Source organism: Argiope bruennichi, chromosome 5 (genome assembly GCF_947563725.1).
Source record: "Argiope bruennichi chromosome 5, qqArgBrue1.1, whole genome shotgun sequence".
Taxonomy (NCBI): domain Eukaryota; kingdom Metazoa; phylum Arthropoda; class Arachnida; order Araneae; family Araneidae; genus Argiope; species Argiope bruennichi.
The window spans coordinates 97,120,727-97,137,482 of record NC_079155.1 but is presented as its reverse complement, the minus strand read 5'-3'; positions in this window follow the sequence as shown (position 1 = coordinate 97,137,482).

The window sequence follows — 16,756 nt, the reverse complement described above, 5'->3', positions numbered from 1 at the left end:
TTGCGTCTGTTTGAAAATTTTTTATAATAGTTTTTTTTTTTTTTTTTTTTATTCTTTCAACCTTAGTAGTTGCAAGTCCCACTCTTTTAATGAATGATTTGAGCTCTTCAAAATTCTGAATCAGCGATTTCTTATAGTATAAGATTGTTCAAGAGTAATAGGAATCTTGACATTCATATTTTAGATGGTATGCCCATTCATTATATCCTATTCAAATTATATTTAAATTTATAAAGCTAAAATTATCACCCTAGGACTTCATAATTCTATACAAAATAATATGACTTTTATAATATATCAAATGTTCTATGAATTCTAAGTTGAGACAGTAAAACTCATTCCCAAAACAGACGATGCCATCTGTTTGGATTCTAAAGAAAAAGGAGATAAAGAGGGTAAAGATAAACATGCACGGAAACACGGTTTCGAGTATTTTCGGAATCCAATTTTATCATTCTTGAGATCGATTGATTTTTTTATGTAATAATTCTATAATATTTTTAATATCGCAAATTTGAACAAAAAAAATGTGCATTATAATTTAATCGAAGCAGCTTTTCATTAGAAAATTTTACCAAAGACAAAATTTGAGACAATAGCATCCAAAGATGTAAAATAATATTAAAACGTATGTAAATACAAATATAAAAATTAATGTAACTTAACAAAAAAATAGAATTCAAACGGTTTTAGAAAAAAATTTCAAACTTGAGCAAAAAAATCGACTTTTTAATGTTGTCGCCTACCTTAAAAGTAACTTTACATAAAACAATTATAAAACTTTTGTGGCATAATCTAAATACTACAATACAAAATTTGCCTGAATTATTCGGGTGTGAGTCAGGAAGTCAATTCTAAAAAAGATTTATACCACACAACAGGGGAGTTAAAAGACAAATCAATAAATAAAATCCTGAGAATTACGTTATGAAATTTAAACCATATTTGATTTTAATTTAAATAAGTTTGATAGTGTATGATCTTTACAAATGAAACGAAAGTACAAAATTAGGTTGCCCTGAAAACCGAAGGGAAAATTTTAATCAATAGTTTCATTTATCTTCCATTTTCGATAAAAATTTCAAAAACATTCTTCATAGATAAATCATTCTTCATAAATAGATCTTCATTACACATTCTGTATAGGGTGAAAAAACAAACAAGTCGCCTGTGTTCGCCCACTAAGCAAATTTAGCCATTTTTATTTCATATGAAAGCTCTATACCCTTAGATGTAGTAATTAATGATTGCTTGTTTCCTCTCCTCTTGTTTTCAAGAGAAATCTCAAATATTTTAGAATACATTCTGTATAAAGAGTGTGTGTGTGGGGGGGGGGATCTTCCAAACACTATTCCAAATTTAATTTCATTTGAATACTGATAATATTTAAATACATCATCAGAGTCGTCTGCTACCATCCGCTCTCTAATTTTTAGAGATATCCCAAATAAAACCTTCACACATTCCCCAGTCTCAACAACCGGACCGATTTCGCTAATTTGATTCGCCACTTATTTTCATCACTTCTTCTGTATAGCTAAAGAGTCAGAATGCTTTATGCTAATTTTGAAAATATATTTTTAAATATTGCTTTCTTTTGGTGTGATAAGATTTAGTTCATCAAAGTTAGTTGACACGACAAATTAAATACTATAAATATCAAGGACAAACAGCTGGTCGTCAAAAAGCGTCTAGTTTCTAATATTATAATTTATGATTTACAGAACATAACTACTGAATATTTGTTCTCTTTATAAATATAAGAAAGAATCTCCAACAAATGAAGTTCTCACGAGTAAAACAAAGCTAAAATAATTTTTTTTTTTTTTTTCCCCTTTGACTTACTTTCAAATAGAACTCCACGGTGTATGCAGCATTTACATATATATTTAAAAATGTCGATTAAAGATATGATTAAAGAATAAAATATAGTGAGAAATATGATACAAATACCTGGACAGTGGTCGATAATTTCATTCAAGGCTAAATCTGACGAAATTCTCACATTTCCACACAATTTGGACGATAGATTGTTTCATGAATTTTAGTCGGAAGCTTATTATCTGTGAATTTGATGATAAGGTTTTGATGTAAATTCTGAATTATGACCACACCTTTGATTCTAAATAAAAAATTCATTATCAATTGCGTTTTTATAAATATTATCCTACACGATGCGAGAAAAAAGGTCAACAATTACCGGAAAGATTTAAATAATAATTTACCTTAATATCTGAAGTGAAGAAATTCTTCAGGTGAATCTGGTTCTTCTTTGAACATTAAAGGAAATTTGTCACGAGAGTTGAAATACTTTAATGTGATCTGGTCACGTAAATCTACTTTTTTAATTAAATTTGTTCGGAAGTAAACTTCTGCGAACTAATTATTTGAGAAAACATTATGATAAAACCCAGGACTTAAAGTTAGTTCAGCTCCCCTCATTAGCTAAAGTCGACCAATATTTCAGCTTGGCTGTACAGTAGAAACAAGGATGCAGTTTAGCTGGATTTTGAATCGGTTCGGTGTAGAATGAAAAAGCTTATTAACCTATTTTGAAGTTAATGAGAAAACTTTTACGCAAAACCATTAGAAGTCACTAATGGTAATCATTTTGTTTGTCAGAACTTAAAAAGCTGCCTTGTCGTTTTAAAGACCAGTGATTTTCATTACTCTTGGAATGAATGAGGGAGAAATCTGTATGTTTTAACGAAATATTTTTTAGTACTTTTTTTAATCAAAGTCTTGGCGGTAACTGAGATTTTTTATTTTTTTTTCTCATAATTGTAATAGACTGAATTCCAAATCGAGGAATCGAATGCCTAATTTAAAAAAAAGAATCTTATGAAACGATTTCTGAATTCCACATTCGAATTTACAAATGGAGTTAAGATTTTATGTTGCTGTTCGACTTCAATTGTTATACTTTGTTAGTGATCTCTAAATTTTCAGTAGTTTGTCGACTGATTAAGTCTTTTTTTACTTCCTCGTATACTTAGTAGAAAGAATATAGTAATTGTTAAAAAATTCGAATTCTAGATTTTGACGAATCTTCGCGTTTTAGACCTGTCTGATTTAGAAAAACACATTTTTGAAAAATGTCTGTGACAAAGATACATCAAAAACACTTTGCGTTAGACGGTTGAAATTTGGTATGCGGTCTTTATACCAAATTTGCAGATTTCTATCAAATTTTGAGCAACATCTGTTCAAAGAAAGTATGTTTATTGGGATATTCGATTATAAGTTAATGCAATTACTACAAAACAAAGAGAGCTAGATGGATAAACTCCGGCAAACAGAGTTAACATCTATATTGGAGACAGCTATCAAATTTTCAGTTAAATCTAACAATGGACTGACCGTCTGTCAGTCTGTATAATATGTATAATAATATAATATGTATAATATGTCTGTATGATGTAAATATATCAAATTTGGTATGGGATTCTGAGAATGCAATTGCAGTTTTGTGTTAATATTTGTTTGAATCGGTTGAGAAAAAATGTGTCTAAAGCTCAAGATCGATTTTCGGTTAATATTAACGGCGTGCCAGGGATTAATCGCCAAAAAATCTCGCCAATGACACAACAGATTCAGTAAAAAGGCTATTCACGCCAAAATTGTAGGTCAATGCAATGCAAGGCGTTCTCTAGCATGATAAATTTATTAAAGAGTATGCAAGAAAGTTTTAAGGAGATTATTCCAGCTGGTTTAGATTTTATAATTTGAAGACGCTTTGAATGCGCTAAATTTAACATTTTTATTTATGTAGTTTCGAATTCGAGTCAAAAATACAAGAATTTACTTTACAGAAATGATTCCATATTTGTTTTGTTAATTATTTTTCCTGTAGATGCATTAGCTGTAAGAAAAAAAAATTAATAGAAAATTTCCTTCAAGTTGAATTCGAGTTCAATACATATTTCATTAAATTTAAGAATACTAGTAGACGAAAATAAATGTTAGTGATTAACTGAAGCTTTGGTAAAAGCAAAAGAATTTATCTGAATTTTTAGTAGATATATTAACTAAATGGAATTAACAAGTCTTTTAATAAGAGAATTACTGTGAAATCCACAATTCCTAAGATTGAATGAAAATTATGCGATTCTTAAGACAATATAAACCTTATAAGAATTCTTATGAATTCCTAATTTGATCTAAGGCATAAATAAAATTTCTACAAACATCGATTCGATCGTTGCGCATTTCTTTCCTCCAAAATATATGTTTGATAACTCTAGGCAGACACACCAACGCAGGCACGCATTCGCTTTCTCGAGAGTAAAAACAAAGCAGAAAAGAAGGGTGCCAGATTTGAGATAGTTTAAATATATGAGAAGGTCGAGGGGAGAACATACTCTCTGAGTGTAATATTCATTTATAACATACGTATAAAGCATTTAATGAATCAGAAAAGAAAGAAAAATGAATCATGTATATATATACACACTTATTTCCATTACTGGATTTTGTACATTTTGACATAATTAATGGTGAAATTTATGAAAACTTGAGTAGAAGGTGACGTTGGATGAACCATCGTTGCTTTTTGTCAGTGTAGAAAAAAGAAGGGAGTGCTTTAATGGAGATTTGTTGTAGCCATTCGCTTATCAGAAATCAGCAATAAAAGCAAGAAAACCCTTTTAAGCGTTCTATAAAGCAGTATTTGCTTTCTGAAGCATGTATTCACTCTACCAGTTTTTCAGATGATGTACTTGAAACCAAAACGTTTTCGATCGAGATGGTCGGAGCTTATCCTGTGCTATTCCAATAAATTTTTTTTTTTTTTTTTTTTTTTTTTTTGCTGGAAGCAATAATATTTTTAATGGATGAAAGGGTATATAGAAATACATTATTGAACAATGCAATTTAATGGAAAAATAAAGTATACAAAGTCTATTAGTCAACTTTAAAAGCAAATGTGAAAAGTTAGATAGAAAGAGTGTTTTTGACAAAATAGGGAAACTATTTCATTATGATATATTACTTTAATATATAAACTGAGAGTTTATAATATAGTTTTGCAGAAAGTAGAGCTAAAAATGTTTAGAGAAAATATTTCGATCCTGGGTTATCGAAATGTTTAATTGATAATTCCTATTGAAGTGCTTTAATTTTACAACCATACAAAAAAAATGTGAAAATAAAGAAGTATCTGGAAATTAACACAAGATTTGAATTTGCCACCTGTGGTGAAGTGAAGTGTTGGAAACCCGATTTAAGAAAACCATTTGACAGCTGATAGTTTAGAATTAATAAAAATGGAGCGTTATACGATAGAACAAAACATTAACGAAAAATTTGAACTAAACAAAAAGCACAGTTTTTTTTTATTTAAATAATTATATTTTTATTGAATCGTAAAGTACATAGAATAGGGTTATATATGGGATAACACATAAGGCAATTGCCTTCCACGATTTTGCTGGCACATACACATTATTTTGTTGAAATTTTCCATAAATGTGGCTAATTTCGTTAATGACGCATTGAATTTCCTCCTTCAATGCACACGTGCTTATGGGCTTGTTGGCATAGACCTTTGACTTCAAATAACTCCATAAAAAGAAACCCGATGGTATTAAATCACACTATCTAAGGGGTTAATTTTCAAATTTCCGAACTGCGGCTGCTAAACTTTCATTATTTTTGAAATTTTGTTCAACAATATTTCACATTGTTCGATCGTGTAATGCTCCATTTTTACTAATCCTAAACAATCAGCTGACGGATAATTTTTTAATAAGGTTGCCAGGTTGCCAGTACCATTAATGCACGAATGGTGGCAAATTCAAATATTGTGTTAATTTTGGGACACCCGTTATTTTTGTTTTCTGTTTGATGCTAAGTTAGTTAATATTCTCCCTAAAATTTTTTAACAATGAGTCCACTGAATCGATTGGTTTCTTAATATTCTGGAAAGACCTGAATTGTTTTCTTCTGAATTTTCTCCCGTTTATTGTTTTTATACAATTAAAAAATATTAAGTATCGGATTTACTTTTATATTTTGCGTTTCTATAATCTTATCCATTTAACAATTTGTTTGACTAAATATCTATAAAATTTGGAAATGCTGGAATGAAAATTTAATCCATTTATTATTTCTACCAAATCCGATGTTGAATTTAGACATTTTGATACTCTAGGGGAGGTACACTGTTAACTCAATTCCAGGAAAGGGTTTCACGATTTTTTATTTAAAAGAAATAATTTGGCCTGTAAATAATTTATATATAGGGTGGCATATATAAATTACCGAATGCAATATTTAATAAATTAATGCTTTAGTCAATGTTTGTGACGATAAAATATTTGATACACTTGATTCTTATTCTTATATATTTCATTCTTCTTACTCATAAAAAGATAGACAAACAAAGAGAGATAACAGGTGTTTATTCTATTAAATAGAAAAATCGCAAAGATTGATATTCGTCAAAATGTCAAATTGATAAGACAGTTACAAGTGGGAACATTTCGAAATGAAACTGATAGCTATTATCGTGCATTTTGAAAAGATGAAACTTCCTGAAGATATTCATATTTATGATCGATAGTTTGCTTATAGAGTGAGTAAATAATAAAGAGTGCATAAATCATTAATCAAATTAGTAATTCTTTAAAAATAGAGTTTTAAACTATATTTTACCGACAATGCTTTATTTTTTTAAACGAAAAAATATTTTTTAATTAATTAAGAATAGAAAATATCTTCATTTGTATATTAATATAACTATAATTATCAAATAATAAAATACAGTTTCTTTCAAAAGTTTCCAATCTTAAACGATGATTCTATAAATTCAAAAGCATGGTATACCATCCATTGTTCTCTAATTAAAATCATAATAACGTCTAACGCTAGAAAATTGGCAAGTGCTGACTTTAAAAAAAAAAAAAAATATTATGATATTGTTTTGATGATTTATTTTTTAACTATACTCGTTATTAATGCGCGAAAATTATCGATACCTTTTCTGAGAATAACGCGCTTCTGTTTATAAAATTCATTTGAGCTAAATTAATTTACACTGAATATTACTTTTATGAACCAGCTGCAGTAGTCTCACCAAAACCTTCTGACATACTCTCTAATAAATTTGTCATGCTGGAGAAGACCTTATATGGCATGAGATGTTCAATAATTACGAAATATTAACGTTTGGTGTGAATTTAGCATTTTTTCTTGGCGAGCAATCCTTGGCGAATTATTTGTCTCGATTAATTCCCGGCATGAGTTAATAGTACAAAAAATTGAATTTGTGCTTTATACACGTTTTTCTCAACGTATTGAAACAAAAATTTGATACAAAACTGCACTTATAGTCACAAAATCCCAAATTAAATTTGATATATTTAAGTAAATGTGTTTTTGAATTATCGCGTTTACATATTTCTGAAAGTACAGACCGACAGATAGACAATACGCAGTTGGATTTGGCTTAAGATTTGAAGGGTGTCTATAATATAGATGTTAAATTTGCGTACCGAATTTTATCCATCTAGTTCTCTTCATGTACTATGTCTATCTTCGTATAGGGAGCTATCTAGCTCTCTTCGTATACTATAACTATCTTCGTATAGAGCTCTATCTAGTTCTCTTCGTCTTTTACTATCTTAACTTCTCTTTAATTATCGTGTTATATTCCGACTTCCACTAATCGAATTTTACGCAAGGATTGAAAAAAATCTGCAAATGTTTTGTTAAAACCGTATACCAAATTTCAACCATCTTGCTCAAAGTGTTTTTGAGTTATTGTCAAAGACAGATAGGCAAACGGACATTTTCCAAAAATGTGTTTTTCGAATTCAGAAAGATGTAAAACATAAAAATACGCCAGAATCTCGAATTCGAATTTTTTGAAGATTATTATGCATTCTTAATATCGCATATACGAGAAATTAAAAAGGAAGACAAATTTGATCTATAGCAAGCCCTAAAAGTGATACATAGATTTATATTAAATTACTTCTATCGCGATTTTTATATTATTGTGCGAATGATAAAAGTATTACGAATATTTTAGTAATAGAAGTTATGAATGAATTTAAATAAAGTTTTGGAAACATTTGTGAAGCCTTTTATATCTTGAGTGTATAAATATCATTTTTTAAATATTACTCATTTGAGAATTCTTCAATGCAAACGATGTTACCCTTTATTTGAACTTGGGAATAAAATTTCGATAAACTGATGACTATGCCTTCAAAGTCTGCAGCACATAGATGATGAAAAAAGTAGAATCTATGAATAAAGCTCACGGATCTGTTACCTGCAGCCTATGAGGATCGATATGTATTCTTTTCTTTTGAGAAAAGGGAATTCTGAGAAACATTAAATGCCAAGAATCAACGAGATTTATTATACTGCAGGAAGGGAAACATACATTAAAACAAAATAGTTAGCTCATTGTTTCGGAAAGAGTTGAACCGAAAATGTTTAGTTTTATTCTTTGTTTTGTAAATGGCCAGACTTGCAAATTTCTAAGAAAACAGAGTAAAAAAGAAGAGGAGGAGAGTAAATGGATTTCGTGATGAATATATGAAGCAAATTGCGATGAAGAAAATGCTTATTCATCGTGACGAATTGCTATCCATTTTGTCAAGCTCAAGTGATTCTTCCAATAAACTGAATGTTCTTTCTAATCGTGGCCCAATAGCGAATTTTGGTACTTGTGTTTATTTATGGCCCTCGCGATAAATCACCAAAAAAGATAAACCGCCGTAAACCGTATAATGGAGCTTGGTGTAAATTGAAAATCACCAAGAAAACCCATTATCTTGGCGTCATCTGAAAACTGTTAAGTCACTGGCGGATTTTCAACTAGGCAAACTAGACAGTTGCCCAGAGCTGCAAGGGCGAGAATAAGCTACAATCAAAAAAAATTTTCTTTGTTGTTAATTAAATAATTTATTATATATATAAATTTTGTTAAATTTATTTTTGGTATTCTTGAAATTGTTTACTAAGTTATCAGAATATTTATAAAACTAAAGCCGCTTCAAGAATATTGTATACAAATGTCGGTGCCAGGCAGTCTGTAATCATAAGCGATAAATAAAAACAAATACATACTCTTAAAGTTAATAAAATAAAAATACATTAATCTAAATTAAATCACCAATGTGTTAAAAATATACCGAAAGGAAAAATTAAATTGTCCATCTTATTAAAAGAAGGGCCTCATAATGTGCACTGCCTAGGGTCACAAATTATTATTATGTATTACCTAAATCTCTCAACTACTTCAAATAAACCAGAAAATTCAACCATCTTGATGTCTTATATAATGGAGTTTGGCGATCTTGGCTTAATCTGAAAATTGCCATGTAATATCAAAATTGCTACGGAAACCCTAAGCGTAATCTGAAAATCAAATAAAATCGAGAATACAGCTTTCTTGGCTTTAAATGTATAATAGAGTTTAGTGATCTTGGCGTAACCTGAAAATCACTAAGTAAATCTATTATTTTACCGATTTTGGTAATCTTAATATCGCCAAGTAAATCTGGAGAGGTTACAAATATAAACAAGTAACAGACTTCTAAGCCTTTAGGGATAGGCGTATATTTCCAGCTCGGAAAATACTTAAAATATCATAAAATTTATTTTTTTAGTCAAATTTAGTAAAATAACCTTCACATACTAAGATTTGGAATAAAATAAATTTCTTCTGCTACTAAATCTGACAGAATTATGAAATCATGAAATTCATTTTTTTTTGTTTTTAGACGAAATTGTCCCTCGAGGAAATAATATTTGTTGTTTTTTCCTCATAGAGGCAATTGAAATGGTCTAAAATGACTTTAAGAATTAAAAAAAATTTCTAACATCCACTAAATTTTGCCGAAAAAATAATATTGCATTCTCTTCGTCGTCAAAATTTCATAATTTATTTGATAAATGATTCGAATATCTGATTCTTTGTAAGAATGAAGCAATATTTAAAAAAAAGCATTAAATGAATTTAAATAATCAACATTCTTATATGTAAATTGGCTGAGTTAAAGAAATTTATTACATAAATAAAAAAGCAAAAAAAAGAGAGAATTATGATATAAAGATATTAAAAATAGCAATTTTAATAGAAATATAATATTAAATATTCTATTAATATGTAAGTGCAATCAGTAGTGTTCGACTATTTATAGTTTGAGATATGCAAACCATATCTATTTTGTTAAACTCTTTGAGAATTATCATGCAGCAATAATATATCTTAACAAGTAATAATAATGTTGCACATATCTAGTGGTTTTTAGTTTAATTTGGTTAAGTTTTACTGACGTTCTATTAGGAGCAACGTGAGAAAGAGACAGATTTCAGTAACAGATCTTAGCAGCTCAATAAACAGTGATTTTGATCCGCAATCAAACTGCTCATGAACTGGCATTCTTTTCCAAAGATTTGTGTTATTCCATAATTTCAGAGGGAGAAATTGATTTGATATATATTAATAGATATGAAGTTGATGTGGAAATAAACTCTGGCATCTCCAACGAAAATGGACTAATCAATTTTGAAAGAAGTGAAGGCAAGGGCCTATAAAATAATCATGCTTTCAGAGTTGAATTTGGCGATCGTCCAGATCGTATAATTAGCAACGAAATTTAATCACAGGATCATTTTATGTCAAGATCTCGTTAACATGCAGAAATGGGGGAAAAAAGGCAGAAGTTAGAGAAGTTAGGAAAGAAGGGGAGGCCAGGGGTTATAGATGCCCGTAAAGGGAGGGGGCGCCATGTAGACAAAATTTTAGCATGTATATGTCACTTTTTAAGGAAAAAGTATGATGAAAGGGCGGAAACATAATATTATGCCCCGAGTGCAGTTTACATTTGCAAAATCTCTGATGGTGACAAGAGGAACAGAAAAAATCAAACTATATCCCAGGTGCCACTTTTTCTACGCCACTGACACCTGTTAATTGCCTAATCCACATTCCCACAGACCAATGTTCGAAACATCTGAGCATGAAGGTATCATTAACTTCAAACTGCCGATAGGTGACGAGATTTCTTTAATATTTTTCAACCTCCCAAGGAGTTGTCCTAACAAAAACAAGGTCTGAGAAAAGAATCGAAATAGGACATTATTCTTAAAATATATTCTTGACAAATGATTCTTGAGATATTTACTTTCTCTTATAAAAAATATACAAGGAAAAAGTACTGTAACTGACAATATTATCGATCTTGAGATTTTGTGGAGTTTCCACTTGAAGACCTGTTTAATGTGCTTTTTTATTTGAATAATGTCTGTCTCCCTGTATGTGGACATGATTATTCAAAAATTGCATGGAAGGATTAAATATGTTTTGTGGTCATTCCGCTAGAAGCGAAGATTTCAATCAAACTTCCAATGAGATCCATCAAAAGGAAGTCTGTCTGTCTGTCTGGGTATGTAAACCCAATAATTCAAAAAATACACTTTGCTAAATAAATGAATCCGGATATAAAGCTTTGCCGCTAGAATATTAGATCTGCATTATGTTTTAGATCACAGATTTGGTTTGATTATGGGATCTCAATGATTCAAAAAGGAAATAAAATAGAAAAGGAATTTTTTCATGTGATTTGGCATCAAAATTTTAGATCTGGATCAAATTATTTTGAATCTAATAGATCATAAAAATATGGGACAGAATATACACTTGATTCTTTTCGTTATTATAAAACGGAACAAAACACAAAAATGCGCCATCTTTCAATTGTATGTGAGGAAAATGGTGGTAGAAAGCTAATATCATTTCATTTATAAATCTTTGAATAGACAGTTTAATATATTTTTAAAAAGTTCGTTTATTCCTTTATTAAAAATATTTTATTTCTCTCTATATATATTGCTGAAGTATATGTGAAAAATAAAAGTATATTTCAATACACTTCTGTATTAGTCTTCATATTATAGCGAGCTTTTGCATGTATGAAATGTTTTTTTCTCTCTAAAGAATTGCATGTTATTTGCTTAGGAAATAACAATTTTCTCTTGCGATAAGAAACAAAATTGTTTTCAGTTCGTCATGTTTTCCATCTTGCATGATATATTGAAATATTTTCACTTATCAGCCAGAGGAAATCTTTCCAAAGTCAACAATTTTCAATAGACACATTTTCTGAAAACTTATTTCTAAAACGGTAGCGTTTGAGGATTTATTCTGAGTAAAAATCAGTAGTTTCGTTGATATTGTATAGCACATTCATATTCTAAAAATAGATAGGACGCTGAAAGTATTGTCTGAAATCAATAAACATTACAGATACAAAAAAGTTTAAAAAACAAAATGGGAAAATATGCTCAGTTTTGACTTTTTTTTCTATTTTACAATTATAAAATGCAATATGAGTGTACTCTTTTGTTGCGATCGTAGCTTCTGTGGCTTTATACCTACAGCTATTAAATTTTACAAAAGTACTTTGGAGTCGGATGGAATATACTTCGAAGTGATCTTTTTTGATGGATTTGTATTACAAAGCAAACAATTATTTTTTATAAAGGAGATAAAATTCTAAAGTTACATCAATGTATTCTTTAGATGGTATATAAAAAAGATTGGCCCAACATGATTGTTAACTACTAATCATTTTTTATAAATTCAGGTAAATTCATGTTTTTTGAGGTAAATTTTTTTTCTTTTCATACATTATTAGAGTAACTTTTCTTGTATTATATCGAATAGAGAGGAATTGGAAGATTAAAAATTATGTCTGCTATTTTTCGAGTTCTGTAATAGCGAAATGTTGCAGCAATGACTTCAAATGCTAGAGGCCAGTTAGTTTCCCTAATAGTATAAAGATCGATAGTATAGTATTTATCGATATTTCAATATTGGTCAATATCGTGAAGATATCGTAGCAGTGCTGTTCCATTTTGTGTTCATTGGATGAAATATGTCAAGAAATGGATTTCAAATTCGAAGTTCGTCAAATAATGAATGGAATTTATGTTAAATTCATAGAATAACACTTTGAGATTTTTTTAAATTCATTGATGTATTTTGTTGCATAATGCCGGAAGAATTAACATTAACATACAGGTCATTATTGTTCCAAAAAACACCACCATGAGAAATTAAACAATCCTAAATAAAAAAATACGTTTAGAAAAACCCATAAATTTATACACGAAATAAATTGTATAAAAAATTCAAAGTACTTGGAAAATGCCTTATTAAAAAAAGACAAAAAAAAAAAAAAAAGAGCAAACAGGTTCTATTACAGACGTATATGAAGTGAAAAAAGAAAAAAAAGTAGTTATAGCTACCGAGTAAATCAAAAAACTTTATGATATATTTGGAATTTCTAAGAATATTTTTTTTCCTGCAGATTACCGACAGTAAAAAGAAAAATGTCTCTAGTGGAAATAAAAGTGGATATGCATATTTGAATGAAGGATGGTTTGGGACCATAGAGACTGTTGTGAATCAGGTTCTGTGTAATGGTGGTTTGATGGTGAAAGCTGTTTTCCAATCTCAAAGCCTGATTAGCGCACAATAAATTTATTTTAAATATTGAAATATAACACAATTAAGAACTTCAAGTTGCACCTCGGCTGAGTACATATATCTGTACCAATTGGAAGTAACATCACGTGACTAAAATTCTCAGATGGGATGATAGAACATCCTGATTATGCCACATTCAGCCGATCTGCAACTTAAAGTTAATAACTTCTGATTTGCATTTGAAGATTGCTTGGCATTCATCAGAAGATTGATGATGACCTACAAAAATTTTCCACGATGACAAGAGAACAATTGTAATAGTAGCATTCCTATTAGGGCTGTCTATAAAAGTCCTTGATATAGCTGATGCTTATAATATGATGATGAAATGATTGTATTAAAAGCTTTAACGAATTAACATGGTTTTGAGTTCGAAAAATATTTCTGAAACCTTTTCCAGCCAAAGAAGAGAGAGAGAGAGTAAAGTAAGTATTGGAAAACATCTACTTAATTTTTTTAATAAGCAATCTTAGTTATCACATTTGTTTTTTTATCATATTTCTTAATGCCTTTGGTGTACAAATAGCATTCTTTAAACACTATTTATATAACAATTCTTAAATAGAAAGGAGGAAAAGATGCTACCTTTAATCTGAATTTGGGAATAAAACTTAGATAAATTCATCCCTATGCTTTGAAGAAATATACTATACACATGATGAAAAATTGTAGAATTCTTGAATAAAACTGAAGGATCAATTGCCTGCAGCCTTTGAGGGTCAATGCTTTTCGTTCTTTTTCTCTGAGAAAAAGGAATGCTTTGAGCATTAAATGCCAAGACATAATGAAATTTATCACCGTACCGGAAAGAAAACAAAAGTTAAAACAAAGTATTTGCTACATTGTTTACTTTGCGAATTGCTTTTTCTATACTTTTTTATACTTCGATATTAAATGGTGGTTTCTGAACTAGATAGCGAGGTAGAAGAAGCAGTTGCAGGACGATTAAAAGAATATCATTATTCTGTTCCTAAATAAAATTATTTGTAAAAAATTCACACTTTATGAGTTATTAGATATTAGGATAAAGCTAATATTTTGTGAAGTATATTTGGTTGGGTTCCTATCTGTTCCATTATTTTCACTTTCTTATTGCAGGATTTACAAATAAGGAGTATCTGTTTAAATAACGTTATCTATATATGTGATATCAAGCAGTTATGAGCAGTCTTAAAGTAAATAAAACCAATTCTGGCTATGTGTTTTTCTATATATATGTTCAGAAGCTTCTTTTAAACAACTGGATCGAATTAAACCATATTTGGCAAGAAAAAGAATATTCTCAACTTTCCAAACTTCAAAATTAAATAAATATTCAATTGATTAGAAATCGAAATTTTTTTCTTATTTTTTTACATTTTAAACTACTCTATCACTATTATTTAATTCCATTTTATTTAATACGACTTTTGACGATGCTTTTATTGGTTTTAAAGTAATGCTTTTAATCATGCTTAAAACTAACTCAATCACCCAAACGAAGACAAACTTCCTTAGATTTCAGAATTTATGAACAAAATTTGAAGCACTAATACATTAATAATAATATAATAACTAAAACATAATTATTATAAATAATAATAATACTTTACAGAAAAAATTAGTAGTTGATAGTTTTAAAAATCATCTGTTTCAATTAATATTCTAATTGTAATTAAAAGCAACTGATAAGAGATAATGAAGAGCTTAGATGATAAAAGGATTTTGTATATCGCATTATTTTATATAAAAGATTAATTTTCATGCTAAGAATATTATACATGAAATTATTTTAATCCCGAGAAATGCCGTGAATATCAGCTAATAATAAATAAATAATAATTTATTTATTTTCATAAAATCACTAAAAGGAAAGATGAATCTAAAATCACAAACATGTTGAATAAGTTAAAGATATGATGAAATGTGTATCCAAAAATCCAATTCCTTAAAAAGGGCCTCATAATGCACATTGTCTAGTGTCTCAAATGACTAAATCTGTCAGTGACAATATCTGGTTTTTTTGAATATTTGCTTAAATAAACCTGTAAAAAATATTTTACCTGGCAAATAAATAAATAATTTAATAACTTGCAATATTTTACAGAAATGAGACTTTCTATATGGTAATTTTAAAATCACTATTTATAACTTGAAATGGTAGGCGCCTTTGAAACAGTTTCAGATAGAAAATGGCGATTTACTGTTTCCAAAAGTCACCATGCTTCACCAAATAAATCATTCTATTCTCAACGGGAAAAACAAATCAGTACTTGGCTTGAATCCACCCGAGAGCAAAATTAAATGCACCCCCTTCAAGCAGAAATGCATGGAAGTTGAGATACATTTTTATCAATGGAGGATCATTATTAATACCGCTGCAGCGTCCATGCCCGTGGCTATCAATAACATCTTCTGACAGATTAATGCGATGTCTCGCGAACACGAGACGCTGTAGGAGTTTCTCGTGTTTGCGGAGAGTCTGCAGAGATGGTGGGCTTGTGTGCGAGCTGTTAGTTGAATTATGGTTCAGGAATGACGGAGAGCTCGCACAATATGGGGGAGGTCACGCACCCTTATTTTTGTCTGTTTGTTTAGAAAACTGGAAATCAGTGAATATGAGTTTTGGGAACGTGATGTTGGAAGTAGGAATGTCTATATTGGGGATTGATATCGATGGAATACAAATAACAGGTCTGTTAGAGTCTTTATTAGATTTAGGTCTGGTGTAATTGCAAGAAGCAATGGTGGATTAAAAATTATTGTATTTGTAGACATTGCAGAAGATAAATGAAATTCCATAGAATTTGAATATCTGACAATATTTTATTTTCAATTATATATCTTGATGACCAAGTGGATGAAAGATTATATGTTTGGCATGATTAGATTATATGAAATCATATAATCAAATCATATAATATAAATCATATCTAACCATATATTCATTCTATCTCATTAGATTACATGCAAGCATATAATCAAATCACATAATATAAATCATATCTAACCATATATTCATTCTATCTCATTAGATTACATGCAAGCATATAATCAAATCACATAATATAAATCATATCTAACCATATATTCATTCTATCTCATTAGATTACATGCAAGCATATAATCAAATCACATAATATAAATCATATCTAACCATATATTCATTCTATCTCATTAGATAACATGCAAGCATATAATCAAATCACATAATATAAATCATATCTAACCATATATTCATTCTATCTCATTAGATTATATGCAAGC